Source organism: Canis lupus, chromosome 5 (genome assembly GCF_003254725.2).
Source record: "Canis lupus dingo isolate Sandy chromosome 5, ASM325472v2, whole genome shotgun sequence".
In the NCBI taxonomy this organism is placed as follows: domain Eukaryota; kingdom Metazoa; phylum Chordata; class Mammalia; order Carnivora; family Canidae; genus Canis; species Canis lupus.
Window position 1 is genome coordinate 545,931 of NC_064247.1, and position 19,508 is coordinate 565,438.

The 19,508-nt window shown below is 55.3% G+C and overlaps 3 long non-coding RNA genes across 8 annotated transcripts in view; 1 reads left to right on the forward strand and 2 right to left on the reverse strand.

Annotated features, from left to right (window-relative positions):
- Positions 1-1,670, reverse strand: part of LOC112671019 (uncharacterized) — a 53,919-nt gene extending 52,249 nt beyond the window's left edge. For 2 of the 3 annotated variants that reach the window (XR_007410570.1, XR_007410567.1), the window contains exon 1: positions 1,250-1,663. This is a non-coding gene — a long non-coding RNA (uncharacterized LOC112671019). Of the gene's footprint in view, positions 1-1,249 lie in introns of all 3 variants that reach the window. The other variant, XR_007410571.1, reaches the window with a different exon arrangement.
- A 1,312-nt stretch (positions 1,671-2,982) lies between these two features.
- LOC112671021 (uncharacterized) lies at positions 2,983-9,172 on the reverse strand. 2 transcript variants are annotated; one of them, XR_003143333.3, is made up of 3 exons: positions 9,045-9,172; positions 7,344-7,565; positions 2,983-7,117 (listed from the first exon to the last, which is right to left on the reverse strand). It is a non-coding gene; the product is annotated as an uncharacterized LOC112671021 (long non-coding RNA). The 2 variants fall into 2 exon arrangements; XR_003143334.3 differs by having other exon boundaries at positions 8,642-9,122.
- LOC112671020 (uncharacterized) lies at positions 9,099-10,395 on the forward strand. 3 transcript variants are annotated; one of them, XR_003143332.3, is made up of 2 exons: positions 9,099-9,511; positions 9,614-10,395. It is a non-coding gene; the product is annotated as an uncharacterized LOC112671020 (long non-coding RNA). The 3 variants fall into 3 exon arrangements; XR_003143331.3 differs by having other exon boundaries at positions 9,099-9,396; XR_007410572.1 differs by having other exon boundaries at positions 9,099-9,396; positions 9,618-10,395.
- The last annotated feature ends 9,113 nt before the right edge of the window (positions 10,396-19,508 follow it).

The following is a 19,508-nucleotide window of genomic DNA, read 5'->3' on the forward strand; positions in this document are numbered from 1 at the left end:
TTAAAAATCAGGAAAGCAAACAATACCATTTTAAAATTTTTAAATAAGAATGTAAAAAATTTTTTAAATTTAAAATTTCTCATTTTAAAATAAGAAAAATATCTATGTAAATACTCAAGAAAACATACATATAGCAAAAAGTTTATTAAAAAAGACACCCATCATCAGTTGTCATTATGAAATTGCAAATTAAGCAACAATATGATAGCACAATATGATAGCACTACGAGCGACCGTAAAAGGCTTTTTAAAATCTGAAATACCAACTGCTAGTGAGGGTAGAGAGCAACCGGCAGCCTAATTGCCGAGGATGATGTGAAATGGCATAACCCCTCTGGAAGACACTTTGTTTCTCACAAAACTAAATATGGTACCTACCATAAGATCCAGCAATCATCTTTTAGATATTTAGCCAAACTATTTGAAAAATTATGGCCACACAAAACTTGCACACAAAAGTTTACAGCGGATTTATTTGTAATTGTCAAAAACTGAAAGCAACCATGATACCCTCCCATAGGTGAATGAATTCAAAAAACTGGCGGGTCTGTTGAGGAACATGATTGAAAAGTGCCCACCAATGGACCTGTGAGCTGAGCCTACAGTTGGAGCCTCCTGGCTCCCCCCTGCTCGGGATGTGAGCCCCACTTGCCTTTCTCCCTCTCAGAGGCGGCCCGAGGACAAAGCCTTGAGGTGGGGTGATGCTGAGAGCTCCTGCGGGGCACACAGGACTGGAGACTGGAGAGGCCTCTGCAGCTCAGGTGGGCCAGCTGGGCAGAGGGACCCACACCGGGCCCTCCTCCTGCGTCCCCTCCGCCCTGCCACCAGCACTCCCACACTGAGCAGGCATTGATCAGCCTCGCTCCAAACCCCAGGGCCTTTGAGAGGCGACGACATGTATTAATTACGAACACGGGCCAGGACACTGCAGAGCAGCAGGGCGGGGACTGTAATGGAAAGAGAAATTGGTTCTCGACTTTGCATTTTCTTTCATTTAGTCACTTAGGTGGCACAGGCTCCCTGGGAGTCAGAAACACCGGCTTCGAGCCACCAAGTAAGCAACCCCCTGCCCCCCCCCGCCCCCGCCCCGGGGGTCAGTGACCACACCTGCACCTGAGAAGGCTGCAAGGCTCACGGCGGAGACGCTGGGGGTCCCAGCTCTGCCACCAGCTGGAGTTTGGGGACGGGCGAGTCGTTAACTTCTCTGAGTCCCGTTTCCTTGTGTGTCTAGAGGGGAAGCGTCACTTACCTTCCCTTACGGGGTCATGACGGGGTCACTGTGAGGGTTCGAGATGGCGTCCAAGGCCTGACGGGGCTCAGGGCACAGCAGCGCGCAGGGAGGAGGTGTCCCCGTCCCGCCAGCTCCAACGGCAACGTCCGACGCCGCCAGCGGTGAGCCCGGCTAGAACGCACGTGGACTGCGACCCCTGTGACCGCTGCGGACGGAGTCCGGGGCCCGGGGCCAACGACGGCCTCTCTGCCCGGACTCAGGTGAGAAAACCGACAGCGACAACCAACAGTAGGAATAATGACAGCGTCACGTACCAGAGCCTGCACCGAAGTCCTGCACCTGCGAACCCGCCTCCGCTCTCACGGTGCGGCCGGTCCCGGGGCTTCCGCGTCCCGTTGGTCGCGTACGAGGAGGCAGCGGCTGACGCGAGGCCAGGGCGCGAGCTGCCCCTTGGGGGCGGGGGCGGGGGCGGCGGCCGCGAGGCTGGGAGGCGGGAGCTGTGGGCGCAGCGCGCCGGGCACAGACAGCCTTGCGGGCCTGGGAGGGCGAGGAGGGGGGAGGGGGAGGGGGGAGGGGGGAGGGGGGAGGGGGAGGGGAGGGGCGGCCGGGCGGGGCCGGGAGGCCGCAGCGGGGGAGCCGCCGTCCACGTGGCCCGGAGGGCGTCCCCGCGGTCGTGTCCCCGCCGTCGCCCGGGGGCTCCTCCCCGACGGCTGAGCCCGGCCTTCCTCAGGGCGCCTCAGGCCCCGGCGACCCCTGCGCCCCGGCGCCCCCACCCGGCAGGGGCCGCCTCCGGACGCTCGCTCCCCAGAGCCGGAGCCGCGAGTCCTGACCCCGCGGCCTCAGCCTCTCCTGACGCGACGATGCTCCACCCGCACCGCAGGCCGCCGCCCCCGGGGCCCGCGCCCCGGCCCACGTCCCCGCCAGGCGCAGCCGCCCTGCTCCGGGGGCGCAACCCCGCCGCGGCCTGAGCGACGCTACCGGCTCGGCCGGACCTCGGGGTCCCCGCGCCACGGCCGCCCCCGCCTGCGGGCCTCCTGGGCTGCGCCACGGACGCTCCCGCTCCCTCACACGGACCCCCTCACCCCTCACACCCTCACCCCCTCACCCCCTCCACAGGCCCCCTGTCCCCCCCCCCCGCGGCCTCTCCCGCTCCCTCACACGGACCCCCTCACCCCCTCACCCCCTCCACCGGCCCCCCCGTCCCCCCCCGCGGCCTCTCCCGCTCCCTCACACGGACCCCCTCACCCCTCACACCCTCACCCCCTCACCCCCTCCACCGGCCCCCTGTCCCCCCCCCCCGCGGCCTCTCCCGCTCCCTCACACGGACCCCCTCACCCCCTCACCCCCTCCACCGGCCCCCCCGTCCCCCCCCGCGGCCTCTCCCGCTCCCTCACACGGACCCCCTCACCCCTCACACCCTCACCCCCTCACCCCCTCCACCGGCCCCCTGTCCCCCCCCCCCGCGGCCTCTCCCGCTCCCTCACACGGACCCCCTCACCCCTCACACCCTCACCCCCTCACCCCCTCCACCGGCCCCCTGTCCCCCCCCCCCGCGGCCTCTCCCGCTCCCTCACACGGACCCCCTCACCCCCTCACCCCCTCCACCGGCCCCCCCGTCCCCCCCCCCGCGGCCTCTCCCGCTCCCTCACACGGACCCCCTCACCCCTCACACTCTCACCCCCTCACCCCCTCCACCGGCCCCCCCGTCCCCCCCCCCGCGGCCTCTCCTGCTCCCTCACACGGACCCCCTCACCCCCTCACACACCCTCCACAGATCATCACATATTCTCACCAAGCGTTTGTTGAATGACTGCTGACCTGAGCCAGGCACCCGCCCTTCCTTAGCCCTAAGCCCGCCAGTCTCTGCTCTGACTAGAGGCTTCTACGGTGCCACCATGACCATGTGCAGGGCAGAGGCGAGGCCAGTGCTTGAGGAAGGCACAGATGCCGCCTTACAGAGCTTAACGTCCACAGCGTGGGACCCCGGTGCCCGGCCTGCTCTGCCCTCTCCTGCAACACACGTGTGCACATACCAGAGTTTGTGCGCACCTACACGTGTACGCACTCTCACCTCCACACACGCGCTATCTCCCGTCCACTGTGCTCACACACTTTTTGTTGATTTATTTTCTAATTGGTTAACACGTGGTGCATCAGTAGTTTCAGATGTAGAGTCAGTTATTCACTGGTTGCAGGTAACCCCCAGTGCTCAGTGCAGGGAGTGCCCTCCTTCATGCCCGGCCCGCAGTGACCCCAGCCCCACCCGCCGCCCCTCCAACTACCCTCAGTTGTTCCTGTTCTTAAGAGTCTTACGGTTTTCCATCTGACTTCATCCTGTTTCATTTTTCCCTCTCTTCCCCTGTGATCATCTCCTTTCCTTCTTAAATTCCACATGTGAGTGAAACCATGATAATTGTCTTTCTCTGGTTGACTCTTAGTCTCTCTCATCCTTGGTCATCCTTCAGATGAGTTATGAACACTTCAACCTTTTTTGCAATTCCAAGAATTGTCATTTCTAAAATCGCCTCCATTTTTTGCGACAGATAAGATCGCATATATTCAAAGTGTACAACATGGTGTGACATACGTGTACATGTGAAATGATCACCTCAATCAAGAAAAACTAGCACATCCGTCACCTCACGTGGTTCTTTGCGTTTGTGATAAGAATACTTAAAATTTACTCTTTTAGCCAATTTCGATATGTGACATATTATTAACTTAGTCACTATGCTGATATTAATTCCTCAGAACTGGGATCCCTGGGTGGCGCAGCGGTTTGGCGCCGCCTTTGGCCCAGGGCCTGATCCTGGAGACCCGGGATCGAATCCCACATCGGGCTCCTGGTGCATGGAGCCTGCTTCTCCCTCTGCCTGTGTCTCTGCCTCTCTCTCTCTCTCTCTGTGTGACTATCATAAATAAAAAAAAAATTAATTCCTCAGAACTTACTCACCTTTTAAGTATACCTTTGGTATCTTCTGACCTACTCCTCCCAGGAGCCTATCTGGCAGCTCCCGGTTCCAATCCCACATATCAGTGATGCCACATGGTCTTTATCTTTCTCTGGTCACCTCATCTCACTTAGCATAATGGCCTCTACTTTCATCCATGTTGTCACAAGCGGCAGGATGAATGTCCTCTTTTATTTTTAATTTTTTTATATTTTACATTTTGTTGTTGACGCATACAGCGCTATATTGGCTTCAGGTGTACAACACACTGATCTGACGATTCCCCACACTGCCCAGCACTCGCCGGCCTGAGGACAGTCACCCTTTGTCACTGTGCAAAGTTATTACAGTATTATTGACTCTATCCCCTACACGGTACTTTTTATCTCTGATTTATTTCCTAACTGGACGTTTATGCCTCCACATCTTTTTGACCAACTTCGCTCCTTCCCCCATCCCCCTGCCCTCGAGCAGCCACCAGTTTATTCTCTGCATTTATGGGTTTGTCTCAGATTTTGTTTGTTCATTTGCTTTGTTTTTTAGATTCTACATATAAGGGAAATCATATGGTGTTTGTCTTTCCTGTCTGACTATGTCACTTTGCATAACAGTCTTTAGGCCCATCCATGTGGTCTTTTAAATTCCGATCCATTTAGGAGGCCTTTCCCGGTTTGAAACTCTCAAAAGAAAGACAGCCGGCCCAGCGGTTAACACGGAGAAAAAACACCAGTGCCTCCTCAAACATAAGCTTGGTTATTTCCTGTCGACCCGGTTCCCAGGGGACAGGGCCAAGCCTTTCCTGTAAAATAGGGAAGATCAAATGGGTTGCTCCTCCCACTTCAGAGGAGGCCTGAGCCCTCCGTTCCTGTCTCAGAGCCCCCCAAGCACCCCTGCCTCCTCATCACCCCTGCCTCCAGCACGGGGTACAGCCACCCCTGCAGGCTATGGGTCCAGCATAAAGTCCAAGGTCTTTTAGGTCTGAGGCAGCAGCGCTAGGAGGACCCTTGGCCTCGACATGACTCAGGGGAGGCGGACAAGAGGTAGGGGCAGAGTACGCGATTATCCAAAAGTGAGTGTGGCTTCTGTACCTTTTTCACCCTTGTCCCTGCGTCCCCTGCGGTTGGGGGCATTCCCTCCTCCTAGGACGCCTGGCGGCCCAGGAGGGTGACCTGCGCTCCTGGGAGAGCCCTGCTGCCACCCTCCCTGGCCTGTCTCTGCATCTGTGAACCGCAGGTTGGAGGTGCGGATTCAGGGTCCGTCAGCGCTGACATGGGCAGGGCCAGGCCTCGGGCAGGAAGCTACCTGGGCTGGTGGCAGTTTAAGGAAAAGACGCACGAGGAAAATGCCTCCGGCACCAAGCCTAAGGCAAAAAAGCACCCATGAGGCTGGTGGCTGAGCCACCAGGGCACAGAGGGACACCATCCTACAGCAGCTCTGTGTGCAGACAGCACCTCTGAGCAAAGGAAGTAACTCCAGGGTCCTGGCCTCTCCGTCCTGCGACCTCAGGCAAGGCCCTATCCCATCCCAACCTCGGCCTTGTCATCCTACAGATAATCAGGGTGATCCCAAGTCCCTTCAGTTCCGTGGTCACATGGTGTTGATGATGACATGGCTCCCGTCGCTCCCGCTGTCCCCTGCATTGGAAGCTTCACTTCTGCTACCTACCTGTCCTTCGGGACCTTCTCCTGACCCTCTCTCCCAGAAAACCTCACCTGTCCTCTCCTCCTTGAGGTGCTTGCCCCTCTCTGTGGGCCTTTTACTTTTCAGGGTCTGCGGGTTCCACTCAGCCTCTGTTCTGAGCTGCTTTGCTTTGAGATCTTAATACGTCAGGTGTGTCTGCAGCTGGAAAGCAGCTGCCTGTCTTCTGGGTCCCCGGCATCGTGTATAGGATATAATTAGGGAGCTGTGAGAAGTTTATGCAAGTCGCAAATATTTTGGTATTTGGCAAACAGAGAATTCTAGCATAGTGCCAGAGCATTTTAGTCAATGCTCAAATTATGATTTTTGTTTGGTGAGGTTGTCAGAGTGGGGCAGAGGAGTCAGGGAGATTACAAAATACCAGAGATCCAAAGTAAAAGATGTCACTGGCTCTCACCTCCTGTTTTCCCTCAAACTAATTTCCAGCATAACCATGCACCGTATAGCAAGAGCCTGGAAAAAATACAAAGCAACGTAGCAGGACACCAGACTTCCTAAGCTTCTGTCTCCTGCGCTTACCCGCATCCTCGGAGCAGATAGAGGGATGGGGTGTCCCCACCCCTTCAGCATCAGGGCTCATCTTTCTGTATATCAGAGTCTACCAGCGATACCCGATGCACTGAGCACAAGAACCCTGTTAACAAGACCGTCCTGACATCCCAGAGCTGGGAAGAAAAGCCCAGAGCCCTCCACCCGCGCAGAGGGGGAGCTGTGGCAATTGGAAGGGGCTGCACAGCCTCTCCCACAGCTTCCTTACGTCTCCCTGTTCAAAATCCCTCCCCACCCTCTTTGGACCTTTGATGTGCCTCTGCCAGTGGCTGGCGTGAGGACAAGAGGAGCTGAGGGGCGGGAAGTGAGCGAGAGAGGACGGAGTTGGGGGAGGAGAGGCTGGCATTCAGGCAGGAGAGGGATGAGGGTGAGCAGAGAGGCTGCATGTGCAGAGTCTTCTGCGTTCCCCACGTAGGAACCCAGCAGAGACTGAATCTTTGTGGCATCAAAACCAAAGTTCCAGGAAGCCTTCCCTTTGAGACAGGCCTCTTGTGAAGGAGCAGCCAGAAAATGGTGGGACATGAGCCTTTTTCTTTAAGCTTAAGAGGTCAGGAAAGATGAATGGAAAACCACACACACACACACAAAGTGTAAATTCCTGATGGACGAGGCATAGTTCTGCTCTGAGGACTGGACCCAGTACCTCCTTGAACACCGATGAGCCTCCTGCGGGTGTCAGAGTCCATGCCTGGAGGAGCCAAGAACATAAAGAGCAGACAGATTCACGGCACCTGAGGATCTATTTAGAGACACTCGGGAGCCACCTGCAAGGCCCTGGTCACATGAGAAGTGATAGGACATGTTTCTAGTAACAGAGATCCATGAATGTACTACTGACAAGTGCACAGATTGGTACGACCACCTAGGAAAACTAATTATGTGTATCTTCTAAACAAGAACATATACATACATACCTTAGAGAAGGATGTGCATGGAATTGGGGGAAATTTCTGAGACATGTTGACCATTTTCTTGTGATTATCTTTCTCCTCCTCACTTCTCCTTTCTCAAGATCTTATCTTGAGCATAGTTGCTCTCTTAGGAATATCACCAACGTATATTCTCCAAAAACAAATAATGAAACGTTTGTGGAAGCATCGTCCATAATAACCCCCATAAGAAAACTTCCCAAATGCCTGTCAATAGAAATAAATACACAAAGTATAACATAGTCACAGAAACGCAATGAGAATCAGTAACTACAACACATGACAATTTTGAAAACCATCACAGACAAGGTCAAATGAAACAATTCAGATCCAAGAGGATGCATACCGTGTGGTTCGTTTATAGTAAGTTCAAAAACAGGCAAAACTGATGGCTCCTTTTGGAAGTCAAGGTAGGGTTTGTCCTTGGGTGCAGACTGTAATGATGAGCAACAGAGGAGCTTTTAAGATCCTGGTTATGTTCGTTTTTTTTTTTTTTTCCAGAAAAAGATTTTATTTATTAATTCATGAGAGACACAGAGAGAGAGGCAGAGACCCAGGCAGAGGGAGAAGCAGGCTCCATGCAGGGAGCCCAATGCGGAACTCGATCCCAGGACCCCAGGGTCATGGCCTGAGCTGAAGGCAGGTGCTCAACCACTGAGCCCCCCAGGAGCCCCATGCTCTGTTTTCTTGACCTGAGTACTGGTTACACAGATGTGTCCAAACTTTCATGTACGTCTATCAAGGCAGGCAGGGCCAACCGCCCACCCCCACTCCCTAATCCAGGGAGAGAAACTAATGCACCAAGAATTTAAACAACTTCCTCAAGTTCACACAAGGCTCAGTGGCTGGGCTGGATGGAAGAACCTGATCTGCTGACTCCTGGTCCGGTGTCCTGGACTCTCCATCCTCACTCTTCTCAAGAAAGTCTAGAGCTTTGCTGACCAGTATGGCAGCCACTAGCTATTAAATTGCTATTTAACAATTAAAATTGCTACATTTTAAAATTGTTAAAATTGCTGTTACATTGCTATTTAAATTAAAATTAATTAAAATTAAATAAAAATTAAAATTCAGTTTTTCAGTCTCCGTAGCCACTTTTGGGGTGCTCGATACTCAATGTGCCTAGTAGCTGCTGCATTAGACAACACAGATTTAGAGTAGCTTCGTCACCACAGGAAGTTCTGGTGGGTGGCACTAGTCTGGAAGGACCAATGAGAAAACTGGGACCAACAGAAGCCCTAGAGGCACTAAAGCTTATCCTAAGCACCTCCCTGGCCACTTACATGATCGTCTGGTGGAAGAGAAAAAGAGCCCAGATAGTGACAAAGAACCCAGCACCGGTCCTTGGCAAGCAGGTGTTGCACACCACCAGTGTCTCGGCCCACCCTCCTCTGCCCCTTCTCTCTCCTGAAGCTCAGTGCTCCACCTCCACCCCAGATGGTGTCATGGTGTTTCTGATCCAAGAGGGCTCATGCTGCAGACTTTAGCTTCGTGAAGATTTCTGTCCATTAAAGATACTTCCAGTCCAAAAGAATGAGAAGAAACAGTACAGAAAGAGAGCACTTTCCAGAACCTTTGAACCCACTCATCCTAATCCCAGACAGGTTGGAAGACACATCCATCCCTTCTTTCAGTGGCTCATGAGAGTGGATCAAATCTCCATCAGCCAGACTGGACCTCAGATACCTGTGCTCTTGACCATTCTGTCCACAGAAGGCCCAGGGCAGAGAGAGGTGCTCCCACGTCCCCTCGCCATGACACCCGGCCCCTTCCATAGGTGTGATGTCTCAGCCAGGGCATTGTCGAGGAAGATCTCCGAGCAACGGAGCTGCCAGGATTCTACGTCCAGTAACCTCTCACTTCATAAGGGAGCTTTACTCAACTCTACAGCTGTAGTCAACTTCCCTGAGCTCTGCACACATATTTCACTCCCCACGACAGCAGGGGAAGAGCTGTGAGCTCTCCCAAAGGAGTGGTCCGAGCACAGGCCTGAGCATCTCACAAGGCGGGGAGGAGGGCGCAAGCTCCTCAGAGGAAGGTGCCAGAGCTGGGCCGGAGCTGTGCCCGGCACACTGAGAGAAATCCTAAGTGGGAAGCACACTAATCCAGCTCAGAGCAGCCACCTCGCTGCCCATAAGCTCAGGGAGGCCATGGTGTGGAAAATTTCCCAAAGCTGAACATCCTCCAAGCCTCTCTCTTGGGACAAGGCTCTCTAGCTTCGCTGTGTCCGCTGATTGCTCTTTTTAACCCCTTAGGAAGCCATCCGGAACTAACGTTCTTAGGGTGATACCTACCGCCAAGGACTGCAATGGCCTTTGGGTTTGAGTCATCCTAGCGCTTGATCTCCGTCTCCCACGGCTGGAAAAAGACCAAACTGAAATGTGAAGTAAGCTCTGAAGGAACAGTTGGGAAGTTCATGCCTGTGTAGCCTTTACCCCTTTCCACCCTGAGCCCTGAGCCCACTCTCCCCTGTAGATCTATCTGGGGACTCACAGCAGTGCTGCTGTGCTGACAGTGTCTCCCCGAATCGTGTGGCAGAGCATTCACCGGCTTCCTCTCGAATAACTGCCATTCAGCCTTCCGCAGAAGCCCACGGGGGCTGAACGCCAGTGAGCTGGAGCTTCTTGTTCCTTTGCCTCCTTCCTCCGTGAACAGATTCCTCGGTCTGGGCCCCGCGCCGCCATCAGAGCAGCCTCCCACTCCAGTGTGCAAAGTCACACTTTCCGGACAACTGCCCACTGTTGACTGAGCCTCAGTGGCAGGTGGGGAGGGGTGAGGTTGAGGGGGGATGGTGGGTCAGGATTAGGTGTAGAGACCACGGCGGAGGCCTGTTCTGCAAGGCAGGTAGGGGACTCCGTGGCTCCGCTGGCGCAGAGAGAGAGGGACAGGTATCGTTACCTGGGGATGGTTTTCATTTGGAGACAAAAAGCTTCAAAAGTCTGGAGCTCTGGGTGCAGAGATTTGCTCAAGAACCCTTTCCTCCCCCCCAACTAACGCCCTGGTTGCTGATGTTCGGCTAAAAAAAGATCTTCCTTTACTTTCCTGTCTCCTTGTCATGTGATCTTCCTCTAGCAAGAGCCTCGGGGTAGGGATGACATTTTCCCATTTGAGAAATAGGAGCGCGGGATACCCACAGGCCGCGGGGCAAGTCTGTGCAGAGTCTAGCCGCAGCCTTCCGGTGTCCTACTTGCACGGTGCTCCTCCCCTAGCCTCATCTACTCATGCTACAATCTAACCCAAAGGCTGGATATGAAGGAGCCCGCATCACGCGAGACGCGGAGCACTTCTCTAAACCCAGTTCCATCCTAGTCTACCTCAGATCCGTTGACTATGTTCTCCCCTCCCCAGACCAGCATCACAGGCTGGGGGTGGCGGGCAGAGGCCTGGGAGGCCTGCGGGGTGGGGGCCAGAGTGGGGCTGCTGGAGGCCGGAGGTGAGCTTGGCCTATAGGTCTGTGCTGGGGGTGTCTCCCCGCAGGCATGTGCTCCCCGGGGTATGCAGGGTCTGCTTCAGTGGATTGTCAGCAAGGAAATGAGACAATCGACACATTACCAAAAATTCAAAAATGTTAGAGACTGTTCTCACTGCTGACTTTGTTACTCTTACCTTTTTCATGCTCTCGGGCTCCAGTCTTCTCCTTGCCTCACCCTCGGCCCTGCCCGTTGGGTTTTCCCAGTGGGAAGAAACGGGCAGGCCGCACAGAACCAAGTGTTCGGGTCACCAGCTAGCCTCAGGCCCAGAGGTGACAGATCAGGCCTTTCGGACAGCACAGCACTTACTGACCACCCCTTTCCATGCTGCCCAGCCCCCTCCGGACCCCACAGCTAGCCTGTCCTTCCCTAGGCCCCAGCTCCAAGATGCTCAGTCTTGAGCTTGGAACAAGGCCCTCCTCTACGCACAGAAGTGACTTAGCTCATGCAAAAACAGTTATGAGAAAGCGCGTGAATTCTTTTGCAAGCGAGGCCTCAATTAGATCCTAGACATCCATGAGCATGGGAAACAAGCAGTATCCCCAAAGCCACCGTTGGAAACCCTCCCTACCAAACACAATAGAGTTTTCTTTTGCCACTTTCGACAGAAAAAACAAAAACGAAAAACATGCAAGGAAAAAATACTGATAGGGCCGACCTTAGTGTGGTTCGAACGTCTTACCCTCTCCCTTCTTTTATTCATGAAAACTGAGGGCAACAGTGATGATAATGGATCAGCGGCGTTTTTGTGGACTATGATACTCTGGCTGTTTAAAGAAAAATGATGGATGTTATATCGCCCATTTTATAGAAAAATAAGCTAAAGTCGGGAGAACAGGCCGACCTGGGGTGGCGGGACCCCAGCACCATTTTATCGCACCATGTTCCACGGGCTTCTCTGTGGCTCATTCCCCTTGAAGCCATAGTGACTGCCCCTCCAGCAGACTCACGGGTGGGCAGGGGTGAGGAGCGATGCCATTATCAGAGAGGTCGTGGGAGCCCCGAGGTCTGCAGGTGCCAGGAGTGGCCCGCCACCAGCCACTCTTGTGGCCCCCCAGGCCGGCCTCCTTACACTGCTTTCCTCTTGTCTGCCTCCCTTTCTGGCTGCCTCCTCCTGCAGCTTCTCACCCAGGCCCACAGGGAAGCAACCCCATTGTTCTCTTCCTTCCTGCTTAAGCAGCAAGCAGCCTTCTCTAGCGTTTTGTAATGTTTTAATACTTTCACTATTGATGAGAAGAAAAAGTATACACAAAAGAAGCAAAGGAGGATCTAAAAGCTGTCCCTGGTGTCCTGGGCCTGTGCTTCCTCTCCCGTGGCAATCCCTGGCCGTTCCTATGGAGAGCTCTCTGCCCCCCCCCCCCCAGACTCCACACTGCACGGGCCCTTTCTCCCCGTCCCCCACGTGGGCCCAGAGGACCCGCAGGGCCAGAGGCAAAGTGGGAGGTGGAAGCACAGGTGGGAAGGTGAGCTTCCAGGCCTGGGCAGGTGTAGGCTCACCAGGGGACAGTCACACAATATCCGAGGACAGTCCGGTCATCCAGGAACAGCTGCAAGGGTCCCTGGCAGCACCACTTTCCTGGAGGCGACGGAACCGTGTTGGGGCATCCAGAGTCCGGGGCGCCGTAACCCATCTCCTACATGGTGGGCCCTCCTGGCCACGCTGAGAAACTGTCTCCCAAGTCTCTGTGTCTGTTCAAGAGAATCTCGAGGTCTTCAATTTGACAGGATCTAATGTCAACCCTTTGTCTCTCCATCAACGGAGTATTTCTTAATCTGGAAACCCGCCGAGAGCCCCGCACCTCGGAAGGGGCTAAGCGCAAGTAAAATGAAGAAAACAAAGTGAGAAAAAGCAGCAGGCGGGCATCTAGGAGACCCGGGCGCTCATCCCTAGACACTCAGCGGCGGTCACCAAGCGCAGGCACATCCTCTGCTCTCCCTGGAGCCTCCGCCACGGAACCGAGGGAAAGGCTCCTGTTTAAAGAGTCATCGTGACAAAATGAGGTGATGCACGCAAAGCTCCGAGGACAGCACCTGGCACAGAGAGTACTGAGGCGCGGCCGTTAGGCTTGGGGCCCCCCTCCCGGGGCGGAGGGGGTGTCAGTGCGGCGCGTGTATCTCAAGAAGGAGACCAGACGGTCGCTCAGCTCCCTCCACTTCCCCGTACGCCCCCTCTCCAGATGCCCACGTTGGGCCCACGGGTCCAATATATGAATTTGGTCACATGACCCGGCAAATTGCAGGAGCCCCGGACAGCGTGGACGCCGGTGCTCCTACTTCCCGGCCCTGGGATTGTGGCCAATGCACCGGACCTCAGTTTACCCCCAACTGTGGTGAAGAGTACAAGGTGGCTGGGTTACCTGCTGGACCTGCTAGACAGTAGGTCAGCAAGGTTTGCTGTGGCTCCTCATTGTGAGTGACCTGCCCCCCCGCCCCGGGCTTAGGGGGAAGAGGCGGAGGCTCGGGTGCTTATAACATTAGGGAGGAGACATTTCCTCTGGGCTTTCTAGGGTCCTACAAAGGGAATTCCCCCGTGAGAGCCACAATGCACAGGACAGTTCGCACGTCCTCCCGCCGCTTACCTGGAGACACGCACAGGCGGCCCCAACAATACTGAACACAATGGGGATTAGCACCCCGTCACCCCTGTGCATGGTTTCTAGGTGATACAGACATGGAGGCCGTCACCTATCCAGGTATCAACCTCTCCTTTCTCACCTTGGTGTCCTCCCTCGTTAGCAGACGAACCCACGAACCCACGTTCCAGAGCTCGGGTAGCAAGTCACCATCCTGGCTCCCAAGCTCCTCCCCACCTGCAGCACAGCAGCCCCGTCCCTATACGGGGCACCCAGTGTGTCTCCCGGCCTGAGGGACAGGTGACCCCCACACAGCCCCCCACATGCAGGAAGCTAAGCTGCCTTCGCCGTGCCCCACTGGCCTGTGGTCCTCACCGCAGCCCAGACCCTGCTTCTCCCACGGCCTTAGCAGGGAGCAGAGCACCCGGCTTTCAGGGAGCTCCTCTCCCGGGGCTGGACTAGAGCGCGGCTCTGCTCGCCTCCCCGGACGGACACCGGCTCCCTGGGATGCTTAAAGGGCCCAGGGACCGCTTCTCCGTGTCCAGCAAGCACCCTGCTGCCTCTGCCACCACGACTCCTCCTCGCTTTACTTCAGGGTCCTTTGCTCAGCCCTTTGCCCCTGGGGGACAAACCGTTCAGTGGATACGGAACAAGTCATCCTTCCTTCCAACGACATCAGTGTCTGGAGACCCGTGCACCTGCTTGAAGAAGTCTATGACCTAAAAATGAAAAAAGTCACAGAAAATACATAACCCAGTGACTTCAGGGCCACCCTCACCCCACCCCCCGCCGGCCCCGAGCTTGCAGGTGTCCTCACCAGCCTTAGGCAGATCCCTAAGTAGCTTACCTGCAGGGATGAAGTGCACGCTCGGGGCTCTGCTCCCCTCTCTGGCTGCCGTCCACAAGCATCCCTAGGCCTTCCTGCGTGTCACCCGAGCTGGGACGGTGGGGGACACCTAGGGATGAGGCTCTGTGCTACCGCCTGTCTGCCCAAGGTGGTCTCCTGGCTCCAAGCACAGGGCGGGAGGAGTAAGAGGGTGAGCATCTCCAGGGTGTGAGTGTGAACGAAGGATCATGGGGGGGGGTGAACGGGCAACGGGGTGAGTGCGATACGTTCAGCATGAGACCAGGTTTCAGTCTCTCCCATGTGCACTCATGCCCTTGGGTCTGGAATACAGGGGGAGCCAGTAAATGTGTCGCTGGCTAAGTAGACAAGAGAGCCACACACGTTGGGGTCTGTGGGGGCCACCACCGCAGTCCAGATGCCCACGGCAGTGAGCATGCCGAGCCCGGAGAGGTGAGGGGCAGAGTGGTCACTGAGACGGGGACCCCCTGCCAGTCCCCTGCTCTCGGGTCTCCCAGGTACGGTGGGCCGGGGTGGGAGGCACAGGCCCTGGCTCTTCAGTCCCTGTGGCCTGTGGGCGGCTGTTCACACCCAGAGTCTGGGCAGGGGCGGTGGGGGGGAGCTCCCGGGTCAGGAAGGGACACCGGGGCTCCCAGGGCCTCCCCACCCGCTATGCTCGGGCTGGGCAGGGGCAGGGGGCTGGTGCAGAGGGCGGCAGCCCGGAGTCACCCTTCCTCTGGGGGACAAGGTGTGGGGGACAGTGGGCGGCCCGGGCTCCAGGCCCTGTGACCCGAGCAAACGCAGCCCCTTGGGCACCCACTTCCCAGCTCTGAAGGGTGGGCCTTCCCCCACTCCCTCTGCAAGCTGTGGGCCTGTCCCCAGCTGCCGGCAGGGACAAGTGAGGACACTCGGGTGGACGACTCGGTCAGGGCGTCCCACTCCCCTGCCCCCCTCCCAGGCCCTTCAGGCCACCGAGCGGGTGGGCACCCAGGCCTGCTGGGAGAGCTCCGCCTATGGCTGCTGCTTTCCTTCTCCACCACTGAAACCTGCCCTAGGAGGTTGCACCTCTGCGCCCCGACACCCATGGCTCCGGGTGCCCTTGGTCCAGGGCGACCTCGTCACCATCCCCTTCTCAGGCCACACTCTCCTTCCGCACCGCCAGGGGTCCCCCGGCCTCAGCCTTTTCACCCGGAGGGCCACCACTGAGGACTCCTGTATTTGCGTATGTCGTGCAGTGCACGGCCCCAGGGAACGTAACCTCCTCGTGGAGCAGGGAGCAGCGTCCCCTGGGCCTCGCAGCAGACACCCGCGGAGCCCCACACGGAGACGCCGCAGCTCAGAGGTCCCGCAAGGCTGGGGTTGGCAGAGGGGCTCCCGGGGCCCCACATCCCCTCGCAGGCGCACAGGGAGCAGATTTCTGGATCCGGTCTCTAACGCCAGCTTTCAGGGTGTGAGAAATAGAGCATCAGGGTGCTAAGCGGACCCTTTGTACGGTGAATATTAATAAAACGGTCTAGCAGGGAACAAAACGTTCCCAAGGGACATTCCTGTAGGGCGGAACATGAAAACGGCCGACCGAGATCCTGGGGACAACGAGTGGCCTTGACGCAGGTGAGCCACTGAGCTGTGTTTCTGCAGAAGGAGGCACCGGGCGGCACAGGGGTCAAGAGCATAGGTTTTTCCTGGTTCACACTCGGGGCTCTCGGGCGCACAGCTGAATGCCCCAAGTGTGAATCGCCTACTTCAGCTTGTGTCACTTCACATAGATATCACACAGTCATAGAACCCCGGGGTTGGGATTTCTTAGAGGCCACCTGGGCAACTTCTCCCCATTCAATTCGTGCGTGTCACCCCCAATATCTCCCTCACTCCGTCTTCTGCTCTTTACTGCAATTGCTCAAACGGACTATTTGATCATCACCAAATTGCGCCTCTCTGTGAATCCTTTTTTCCTCATGTGTGAACCGGAACCCAAGAGTCTGAACACATTGCACCGGCCCCTGTCCTCACACCGAGGCTGGCCGCTGCTTCCGCGACAGGCTGCCTTCTGGACTCCACGTTGGCCCTATTTCCCCTCCATCCCGAGAGGGGTGTGACCTGCAGGTCCCCCCAGCTTGATGGCTGCAGGGCCCATCCCCCTTCAATGAGGACATCGCCTCCGGAAGCCAGACGTTGGGGCCGCCTGGGCCTTGGGATCGGCTTGCAAAGTGCAGGGACGTGACACCTAGAAGGGGCTCCCTGGTGCATAGGCCCTCGGGGGTCCGCCCAGCGGCTAATGGTTTCCATCACAAGGCCTCCTGACCCCCAGCTTCCACCAAGAGACCACCCAGCGGGACGGAGGGGAGCCGCTGCACCGGCAAGGGCTTGTGGGGGATCACACGGACTTTCTCCAACCCCCCCGAGCAGCCACAGGTTAGACGGCTGTTTGTGCAGAATCCAGTTCCAGCCTACGTTTCTCACCCATTTGAACCCAGATCATTGGTCTTTTGAGCAGCGAGCGTGCAAATCCTTCCTCAGCGAAGGTGACCTGGCCTTGCGAGCTGCTGAGCCACCCCGCTGTCCTGTTCGCTGGCTTCCATTGCTTCTGGAACCCGTGGCCCAGGTGTGGGCAGCTTCCTTCTCCAGAGAAATTACTTTTTATCTCATATGGATCTTCTCCAGTGGACGGAAGTCGCAAGCTACCTTGATGGTCTCCCCCCAGGGCCTTGGTCACCCTTTTTTAAGATCCATTTTTTTTAATTATCTGCCTTAAATATATTTTGTTAAGATTAGAACCTGTTTTCCCCCCTTAAGTTTCATTCTCCACATTTAAAAACAGGAAGTGAGCATCTGCCTCTACACGGGCTCCTTGCAATCACCTTTGCCAGGCTCAACGACGTCAGTCACGCTCTATCCCAGACCCACCCAGGCCACCCTTAAAAAACAGGTTCTAAATGCAATATTCTGTCCTGGGTTGGGCCCTGGAACCAGAGAGAGACATTAGTGACGTTAGGACACTGTGAAATCCAATAAAGACTGGAGTTTCGTTCATAATAACGTGCCGGAGATAAACTCATTGTTTTGACAAATGTACTATAATCATGTAAAATGTCAACATGAGGGGAAATTGGGTAAGGGCAATGTGAAATTCTCTGGTTTAAAAAAAAAAAAAAAAGAAATTCTCTGATTTATCTTTGCAACTTCTTGTGCATCTAAAATGATTCCAAGAAAACTATTTTAATCACACTGAGGGAAAGAACGTTCTCATTTGAAATTTCCCAAGGAGGAAGTCTCCGATCTTCTCAAATCTGGAAGTTTGAAAGACTAAAATGAGAATGGGAATTTAGATTTACCTTTAAAAAAAAATTAAAATAGAAAAAAATAAAATAAAATAAAAATAAATTTAAAAAAATAATAAATAAATAAATAAATAAATAAATAAATAAATAAATAAATAAATAAAATTGGAGACCCCTAGGTGGCTCAGCGGTTTGGCTCCTGCCTTCAGCCCAGGGCGAGATCCTGGAGTCCCAGGATCGAGTCCCGCGTCGGGCTCCCTGCATGGAGCCTGCTTCTCCCTCTGCCTGTGTCTCTGCCTCTCTCTCTCTATCATGAATAAATAAATAAAATCTTTAATAAAATCTTTAAAAAAAATTATAATCAATTACGAGCACATCAGCAGTCTTGGATGTAGTGCTCAACAGTTGACCAGTTGCACATGCCGCCCGGTGCCCCTCACCTGATGTGCCCATCACCCTGTCACCCCCTCCCTCCGCCCCTCCCCTCCATCAGCCCTCAGTGTGTTTCCTACAGTAAAGCCTCACTCGTGGTTGGCCTCCTTCTCTGATTTCTTCGCAGTTTTCCCTCCTTCCCCTGCGATCCTCTGTGCTGTTTCCTCTGCTCCACACACGAGCGCTTAGACCTGGGCTGCTCTGAAAATGCCTGAAGCACCTTCACACTCCTCTCTTGTACCTGACAAAGCTGCTGGATGAGTCAGGCAGGAGATCCACCCGGTAAGTGGGGAGTCCAGGCTCGGGGGGCGGGGTGGGGGTGGGGACGGCAACCTGCGTGTCGGGCTCTCAAGCCAGCAGGCTTCCTGAACGCATCCTGGGCCATGGCGGGCCACGGAGCCAAGACTCTGACCTTCTCACCAACAAGCACAAACTGGGATTCCGTGGTCCCGGGCTGTTGATCCACACCCTCTAGCCTCACCACGCAGGACACGGAGGGGATTCCAGCCCTGCTCTCTAGGCCGGAAGCCCAGGACTGGGGGCACGAAGTACCTGGGGAGAGAAAGCACATCCCCTGTGTCCTTTCCCTCTAAAATGCTCCTGCCAACCTCTAGTAGCCTCAGTGGTGCTGTTGCCTCGCTACGCACAGTAGCCCGAGGACCTGCAAAAACAAAAATCAGACCCTGTGGGCGTCTAGCTCTGCACCCGCAGGGGCTCCATGCCTCCCTCAGGGTAGGAGCCGGCACCGTGACAGTGCACCCTCCGAGCAGGATCCTGTCCTTCTCCTCTTCCCTCACTCGGCCCCAGTCCCTCTGCCTCAGGGCCTTTGCATTTGCTCTTACTTTGGCCTGGAAGGCTCCTTCCCTGAAGCACCCACACAACCTGCTCCGTACTCAATCCAAACTTCCCTCATGGGATCTTTCCAGGGAGGCCCAGCATAAACGTGCCACCCGCGCCCCTCATTCCCACTCCCAGGGCCTCTTCCAATTCCCGCCCTAGTACTCCTCACTGGTTCATACACGTGCGCGTTTATTATTTCTGTATTTTGGCTCTTGTCTGTCGCTTCTCACTGGAACGTGACCTCGTGGAGGACATGGCGTTCACGGTTGTGTTTGCTGTGTGTGACTCAACACCAAGAGTAGTAGGCATTCAGTAGATGTTCGCCAAATGTTGAAATGTTGATTAAATAAATGAATGAAAAATAAATAAATAGAAAATAAATGCATGAATGAAATGCAAGCTCAGAGAGGCCATTTCACTGTCACCTGCTCGTCACACAGAAGTTACATCAGCTCACGATTGTCTCAGGGCACTTGGCTATTTCCTTTGAGGAGGTGCCATGACTTGTAATTAATCGTATGATTGTGTCTACCTCTTCCAGGTCTTTCCCCCTCACTAGAATCAAAGCTCCCCAAGGGCAGCTACTGAGTGTCCGTCGTCGGATTTTTGCCCCAAACACCAAGCCGAGTTGGGCAGACTGGAGTGCTCATGAATCACCGTGCAGCAGACTACACAGGCTTATCATGTTTCAGAGAGTTAAAAATTATATTTTT